Source organism: Branchiostoma floridae, chromosome 6 (assembly GCF_000003815.2).
Source record: "Branchiostoma floridae strain S238N-H82 chromosome 6, Bfl_VNyyK, whole genome shotgun sequence".
In the NCBI taxonomy this organism is placed as follows: Eukaryota; Metazoa; Chordata; class Leptocardii; order Amphioxiformes; family Branchiostomatidae; genus Branchiostoma; species Branchiostoma floridae.
Window position 1 is genome coordinate 27,830,192 of NC_049984.1, and position 8,396 is coordinate 27,838,587.

Consider the following 8,396-nt stretch of genomic DNA (forward strand, 5'->3'; position numbering starts at 1 on the left):
TCGATACCGAAAGAAGACTATTTGAAAGAGTGACCGAAATCTCACCAACATTTTCATTGTTAAAAACGCCACAAAAGATTCTCTTCCTACTAAAATCATCGAATCAATATATCATAGAATACATGGGGCATTTCATTTTCAACTGTCTTCAAAGAAGAAGTCAAACCCCGTAATAGCTACGTAGACTTTTATTAGTACCCTATTCTGTATCATATGTACGTTCATCCACTTAATATTTGTATGCTAGAATTTAGTTTATCTACATGTACTTAGACCACATTCATTCATTTCATGTATTTAGTCTTTCTTCCCTTGGAATTAGCCCAATGGGCATGAATTTGCAATAAAACATTCAATTATATTGTGCGTATTTGATCCTATGTACAACCTTCCTTGCCGCTTAGATTCATACTGAAAGCAATTTTTTTGCCAAAGTTTGTCTTCATTCGTGCGCTCGCATCAGCTTTGGTGTTTCTAGGGATGGCATCCATATAATCGAATTAACATCGCCTTAGTGTATCGAGTTTTTTTCAAGAGCGGTACTTCGAAAAACCCCCAAGTAACCCTCTGTGCGCTGGACACGTCATCATCCAGCCGCCACCGAATACCCTCCCCAGACGAAATATACACAAGCGCCGACATAAAATAGTACAGCCAAAATGGAACGTGCGATTGAAATGCGGGTTCATTTGATGCTTTTGTTTGCTCTAGACTATTATTTTTTTGGGGGTAATTTTTGACGAGTAAACTGAATGTAAGTCTTTCATTTAAATCTCAGGAGCTTTCCAGATGTTTACGCGCACTGATACAAGAGAAGTGTTTCTGTACTGTGTGGAATCTACTCAGTGCAGGGCGGCCATTATGAGGTGAGGTTGGATATTTGTTTCACCAAATTTTGTCTTCTTATTTTACTTCATTGTGCCTCTGAAATCTTCCTTGTCATCTTACAGTATAGCTGTTTCGGTGGTTAGTTAGTACATTGCAATTTGGAACTGAAAAAAAAAATTACCGGTGAGGAAAACTGTTTTTGGTGTGGGTAATGGCGGCCTTTTGTGGGGGAAATTTCTGGCGTTGAAAACTCAGGGAAATGATAAAGTTTGTCTGAAATCCTCGACGATACCGGCGTATTTTAAACTCACAACTTCGATTTTTTTACCCAGAGGTTGTGGACGATGTTGTAGTGATGTTTAGGGGTATCAGGACAACTCGGCACCTGGGACGACTCGGCACTTTAATAGCAAAATGGGAAAACTTGGCACCAAGAATATGACATAAAATTGTGAAGGTTTGTGAGAAATGCAACATGTTTAACTGCAAAACATTTCCCTCACTGCATGTTTAGGTGTGTGAAGGTCCGTTTCTGTTACCGTGTCCTGTAGCTACAGAACAAAGGACCGGGATGGCGTGGTCAGGTCATACGGGTTCTTTGTATTCACTGGGTTATGTAAACCGTCTTGATTAGTGAAAGTTTCTGACGTGGCATTTTAATTTAAAACGGTTAAAGTGCTACCCAATTTGTAATGTCCTCAGCTTGATTTGGAGATGCACTGTGCGTTAATTAAACTTGATGTTGTAATGGGAACTACGCTAGTCTGTACTCTGTAGAACTAAAACGGGTAGAGTGAGGGTTTGTATGATGTATGTGCATATATCATGCTCAGTCACAATTGTTACAGAGAAAATGAGTATAGCGTTTTAAGCTTATTCATAGTTTCTAATTGTACAATCTCGTCTGCTGATGTTGTGCAATAATATGAACATTTCTGTCCCACAGGTCAACCCAGAGGTCTGGTGATCTTTGAAGTGTTCAACTGCAAGTGTGGAATCATCTTATACCTACAGCAGGATGCTGAGTAGGGGTGGGTACCGGTACAGAAAATTCAGGTCCAGGTCCGGTTCAGGTCCAGAGTATCAGGTCCAGGTCCGGACCTGAACCTGGACCTGATTCAGTATGGCTCATACCAATGGTCCATTTCACTACAAAGAAATCTGTTTGGTGGAGTATTAGACTTACACTCAGCGTTTTAAAACCCTACAACGCTACCTGCACCTGTACGATTGGCTTTAAAACTTGGTAGAAATTACTATAAACTCTACTCTACTTCACTCTTGTTATTTTCTTCCACCTGCAAGCGCCAAAACGTGTGAATGCCTGTTAAAATAATCTGTTAATGTTCTAATCGGTCCAACATCCGGTCCACCTATTTTTTTCAGGTCCGGTTTTTCTGGACCGGTCCAATAAGAAAAACCGGTTTTGTACCGGTACGCTGTACCGATACCCAGCCCTAATGCTGAGACAAAACAACCAGCCCCTTGATGGGAACAACAGTAGCTGTTGCAATGTTATCTTTTATGCGTCTAACTCCAAACATAAACAGGTGACAGAGCAAAACTATTGGCAATGGCAGGACATCCAGCTTACTCGGGTTCTGTTAGTCAGGTCTTAAGTATTACAGCTGTCAAGCCTCTTGGAAACCCAGACTTCGGGGACTGTACCTCTGGTACAGTGGGGGCTTGTTCAGCTAAGTTAGATGGGTGTGCTGGATGTCAAGGCCACAAATAAGATTTCATTCCTTTTGCTCTTGTTCAAGATGGTACTTTCCCTCAGCCCGCCTGGAGACGATGACAAACTCGGAATGTCCGTTCATTAAGCTCTGCCTCCATGGCTGTTTATGAAAAGTTCTGTAGGTCAGACGGCATCGTTTTTCAAATGATACTGGGACTGAGAGATGTGGCTAGCAGTGAGGTTTTCTCCGCCTGTACCTGTTGTACCAGCTGGTCCCAAATCTTGAGTCTCAGTGTGGGGTGTGTCATGATCATCTTAGCACATGTATCAAACTTTAACTTGGCAAGGTTTTCAGCTATGCCAGCAACATCTTGGTTACTCTATTCGATTTTTTTTACCATCATTGATAGCCTGTGACTCTAGAGTCAGATGATCAACATTGACGCAAATGTATAATGACACGTGTGGGAAACAACGAGACTGCCATCTATATGTAGCTGGCCAGTAAAGGCCTTAAAGGCCACTCGATGTATGTAGAACTTGCGCAGTTTGAAGTCTGGTCAGTTCATGTAACCGACGGGGACAGAGTATCAAAACCGCATGCCCATTTATCATGTAACTCTCAAAACGAGCCGCCCCTGTCAACTTTTCAAGACAGTCTTTCTCAGAAGCCTCAAGTCTCAAGAGTACTGCTCAGCAGATAAATGCGTCTGCGTCATGAATTTTGGAGGAACCCATATGGGAGGATGAAATATTTATAGAGAGCACGAGCAGTGTTCAGAGACTGACAGGCGTGTTATGTGGTCTGTAATGACCAAATATTCTCGAGTGGGGTGGAAGTCTTGATACTGACTGGTGGTGCCCTTGTCGTGTGGTTCGCTAATTTCCTAAGGCCACAAAGCTAGCAGGTCTGGACATTTGGTAGAGATCTAATTAACATGCAATTTTGAAAAGTATATTTTTGAATGTTTGTAGCATTGTATTATGACTTTTTTTCTTTTCCTATTAAAAAATCATTGTAAAATAACATTGTTATACAAGAATGAAATTTTGTTAAAGTTGGGCACCATTATTTCAAGCAACATACGTGGTACAACAGCATGTTTTGTTTGTTGGCCTCGTCTTCCTCTATTTTTGCAATGTCTTGTTGTCTTTTGTTTGTCATGGTTTGAAATACCCACTCGAACTTGTCTCTCAGTTTTTCGTATGCCGCGAACCTGACTTGTTCCAGATACGACAAGAATGTTTTGACGAGAGTGGCCGGAACCCCCTCTGAGTCTGAGATGAAGCACTTTGGTTCCGTGAATCCTGGAACGTTTGAACAGTTGCAGACGCTGAGGAGCTCGTGAACGGCCTCCCATGTCATTTTCGGTGTTTGTTGACCCGAGGTCGGTTTTAATAAGCATTCTATATCATACATTGGCCTGTATGGATAGTAACAATCTTTATCAGGATTCCTTCGTCTTGTAACGTTTTGAAGATGGTACGCGTCACCTTGAACGCCCCGCCTGGTTACACGTATTTTGTAGTTCCGGTGCATGTTCCCTCGTGCCTGTTTAGATGCCCGTGATGTGTGAACTTCTGACCACAGGACCAGGAATTTGCGTATGGTTTAAAGTCTGTGACGTAGCTTAAGTTCTTTATAGTGGCGGTCAGATCGGGTGTAGGTGCTCTGGCCGACGTAACCCTTGCCGCGGTATGGTCAGTCGTGGAAAGCTGGCTGTCTCTGGCCATAGGCCGAGCGGCTAACTAGCTATGCACAGAGAGGACACAATGAGGACTGAACACGTTGGCTCATGCTTCAGAACTGACCACGGAGGGTCGGTCTCGTTTATTCGCGTAAGGGGGTCTATAATACAGACCAGATGGACCAGGACACCACATGGGGTGGGACATGGTCCTATCACAAATTTAGTTACATGGATTCTCCGGGTATTGCCAAGGGGCGCCTGATCAGTTCTGCAAATGTAATTTGATCCTCATCGTTCTTCGTGTAGGCGGTACACGTGTACATTGACGCCAAAGAGTTCTTCCATATTCAAGTTCATTCAGCGTTACCCCTTTGCACTCATCCCGTGTCTTCCTGACATGCCATATGTACCTCTCGAGCAGGGATTTGGCGGTCTTATCCAGGCTTAGTTTTTCCTCTCCTTTGTGCAGGGCGAGACAACGAAAGAAGCACAAGTTGTCCGTATAGGTGCCGTGAGGTCCGGTTAGCAGGGAGACGATGGCTTTGTTGTTGATGATATAGTCTGGCAGAAAGTCTGAAGCTCTTATCTGGTGTTCTATTAACTTTCTGACGTAGAATGTGGCTTTTGTAACCTTGCAGACTACAAAATTAGAGTTGGATCTCTGCTGTTTTGTGTGTTCCAGAATATCGCCCATCTCCAACGTATTCAAAAAGCGTTCGATCCTGTTTTCGTTTTCCACTAACTTTGGCTTCTCTAAAAAATTGTGATTGTTCCTGCTTGAGTAGAAATATCTCAATTCTCCCGTTTTCAAATTCATGGCCATCAAGGCACCCATCCAGTTGAAACCAGTAGAAGGTTCACATCCCGGGATGCCCGGTCGCACATCTGTTAGAACAAATGATTTGGAATAAATGATGGATGGATTAACCTTTGAAATCCTTTCCAGTGAAAATTCACAAGACTACTTACAGACTACAATCATGATAAATGCAACGGCTGGGAGGGTTTAGGGGACAGGGATCCGAAAGTGAGATTGGTAAACGCGTCTGCAGATAGTTGCATATGTGGTGCATTCCACGGCAAACCAGGGGAAACCTGTTTTAGTTGCCTGAAGTTAATGTCATACTGATTCCTGCGAGCCCCCCTCTCTGCCATGGACTGGATTAGGTACCTGTATGATATCAACTGGGGACTGCGCGATATGTGCTTCTGGGTGTATATGTAGTGGTATATAGAGAAAGCGGTGGGCCACTGTGTCAAGGTTAGGGACTTCTTATTCTCCTCGATCTTGTTTGCCAGCGTTAGGGTTGGCAATTCCAGCTTGCTGGTCTAAGTTAACTGTGTACCGCACAGTAGGGCGGGAGTCGGAAATTTTCTCTTTTATAGCTTCCGGGACATATGGCGGCAACGGGTGTTTATCATTTTTCGCCTGGAGGCCTTGTCGCTCACTCTGTTGGTTTTCACTGCCATCCATTCTGTTGAAACATACAACAATGCGGTAAATATGTTTACTTTCTTTGTAAGTTTATAGGCTACGATAGCCATGTTTGAATAGAAACGTGAAGGAGTGATGCCAATTCGTCTGATGAAGAACACGCAAGAAAATTAAAACATGGAGTAAAAAAAAGGGAAAAATACATTTTCTCATAGTACGTCATTTATGTTACATTAACTAAAGTCTGTTTCATAGATCATCTTGTAGAAATTAAACGCGCCTGGTAAGTATTCTCGTCCTCATCATAGCGCAGCATGACAGCCAGCCGTCCTTCCACACTGTTTTGGTTTTCTGATAAGTTGGTGACTTCATAACCTGATCTTTGAAGGAGCCCTAAGCAGTTTTTGCCTGTTTTAAGTGGAAATATTTTGGATAACGTAATCTGTGTGAAATTGACATCTGCTGCATTATATTTGCACATTTACATCGTTATTTCATACTTTGAGTGGTTAAAAACGGCGCAAAAACAATCCCAAAAATTAGGCCCTTATCCAGCCAGTAACCCGATGTTAGTGGGTTCGTCAAGAGCAAACGACATTAAGGTAGCAGAACACAGTTTTCGGCCTATGGGGATTTCTATAGTTAATGGCCTCAAGGTGACTAGCTTCGACGCAATGAAAAATATAGTAGGGTGCACTTTTGGAATACCAAAATCGGATATGTTTGAGTTGAAGGTACAAGCCACAATATATTGAAAAACAAAAAAATACTGTCGGCGTATCGTCTTCTCACGCCCTCTTTGAAATGCCCCTCTGCGGAGGTCACAGAACTGCAGCCGGCTCACGCTAGAAAGGCAGTTGCGTAATGGAGCGCATTTATACACAAAATAGAAAACTTTCACAATCCAAACCATGCAGTCTCAGAGTCGACACCTTCCGTGACCACGTAGCACAGGTTATATCTGGCTGCCCCTCAAATAAGGCTTTTTACCTCTCCTTCAACAAGTTTATCCGTACTACTTTATGTACCCGCGTCATACTCCCCGGGGTTCGCCCACTAATACTGTGTTCTGCTACCTTAACACTGAATTAGACATCACTTTAGCTGGCACTACTCTTGACCAAGTTGATAAATTCAAGTATCTTGGAGTCATTATCGACAACATGTTAAAGTGGCATGATCATTGTGATCATCTTAACAAGAAGCTTGCTCAAACAATCGGAATAATGAAGTACCTTAAACACTACCTGGATAGAGAGGCGCTGCTCACAATTTACAAAGCCCTATTTCTTACACACATACAGTATTGCAGCACTGTCTGGGATCAAGGGGGTAAAGGAAGTCTGGATAAATTACAGAAACTCCAAACTAGAGCTGGCCGCGTGATCCTGGGGTACGATCGTTATACTTCTACACCAAACGTCGTACGTACTCTCGGATGGGTCCAAATAGCCGATGTACATAAAAGAAGTAAGGCAACGCTCGTTTTTAAGGCACTTAACGGCATGACCCCTCCCCACCTTACTGCATTGTTCTCCCAACTCTCAGAAATACACACACATAATACCCGTCTCAGATCACAAGGTGGACTCCTGCTGCCTAAAGCTAAATCTGAATATAGAAAGAAAGCTTTTTCACATGCAGGTGCGGTGCTCTGGAACTCCCTCTCGTCCCAATTAAGATCTTCGAGGACACTGTCACAGTTTAAACGATTGTATGGCCAGGACTAAAGGATTCTGATTGTATATATTTTAACTTTAGTACCTGTCATATCACAGTGGATCCTTTTGTTTGCTTTCTGTATTATGTTTTGACGCTAAGACTGACATTTATGTTCTTTTGACTGTTATTTTTCATTTTCAAATCAACTTTGTAACAAACACTGCCCGACCAGCGACACATTGATATGCAAATTCCACTTTTCATTCCACTTTTCATTACTTTTGATTGATTTTAAGTTGATCCACTGCCTGAACGTGTTATCATTGTTATTATTATTACCATTATTATATTAAGTTATCTTGAGTTGTATTGTAAATAGTTGACAGCTGACGATTACTTATGTAAGTTTGACCTTTGATTTCAATTTTGACTCAGTTATTGTGATTTTGTGTTATTTTATGTTGGGGTCTCCCGGCCCCCCAGGAGGTATTGAAAAACGCCAGTAGGCGATGTATTTTCCTGGATAAATAAATAAACTGAAACTGAAACCGTTTTCCGTCGACAATGTTCGGCAAGTTCCGGGCGCGTGACATTTTTAACCACTCAAAGTATGAAATAACGATGTAAATGTGCAAATATAATGCAGTAGATGTCAATTTCACAAAGATTACGTTATCCAAAATATTTCCACTTAAAACAGGCAAAAACTGCTTAGGGCTCCTTTGAGGACTGGGAAAATTTGCATTCTGAAGTATTTTATGAACTTGACCATGTTATCATGCCACTTTGTACGAGTGCTGCAAAGTGATTTAATCTTCATTTGCCTCATGGCTTTTGGTGTCAGACACCCACAGCTGGATCCGTGTCGTGTCTCACATGTTTTTCCAGTTCCTTTTCTCGGATGCATTTGTTGAATGTTTTGTTATAAAGTCTCTACGGTACAACCATCAGTTTTGGCAGCATCCAAATGGGTGCTGAATTACAAACTGAAATATACATTTAAAAACCTTAACATATTAAAGTAGGAAATAAAATTGATAATTAACTTTCTAAGTTATAAGTTAACTTCTTACGCTCTAGAGTCCTAATCATTATCACCTAA

General features: G+C 42.0%; 1 long non-coding RNA gene across 1 annotated transcript; it reads left to right on the top strand.

Moving 5' to 3' along the window:
* Positions 1-645: 645 nt before the first annotated feature.
* On the top strand, positions 646-1,914 carry LOC118417288. The gene is made up of 3 exons (XR_004831352.1): positions 646-866; positions 1,343-1,412; positions 1,775-1,914. It is a non-coding gene; the product is annotated as an uncharacterized LOC118417288 (long non-coding RNA).
* The last annotated feature ends 6,482 nt before the right edge of the window (positions 1,915-8,396 follow it).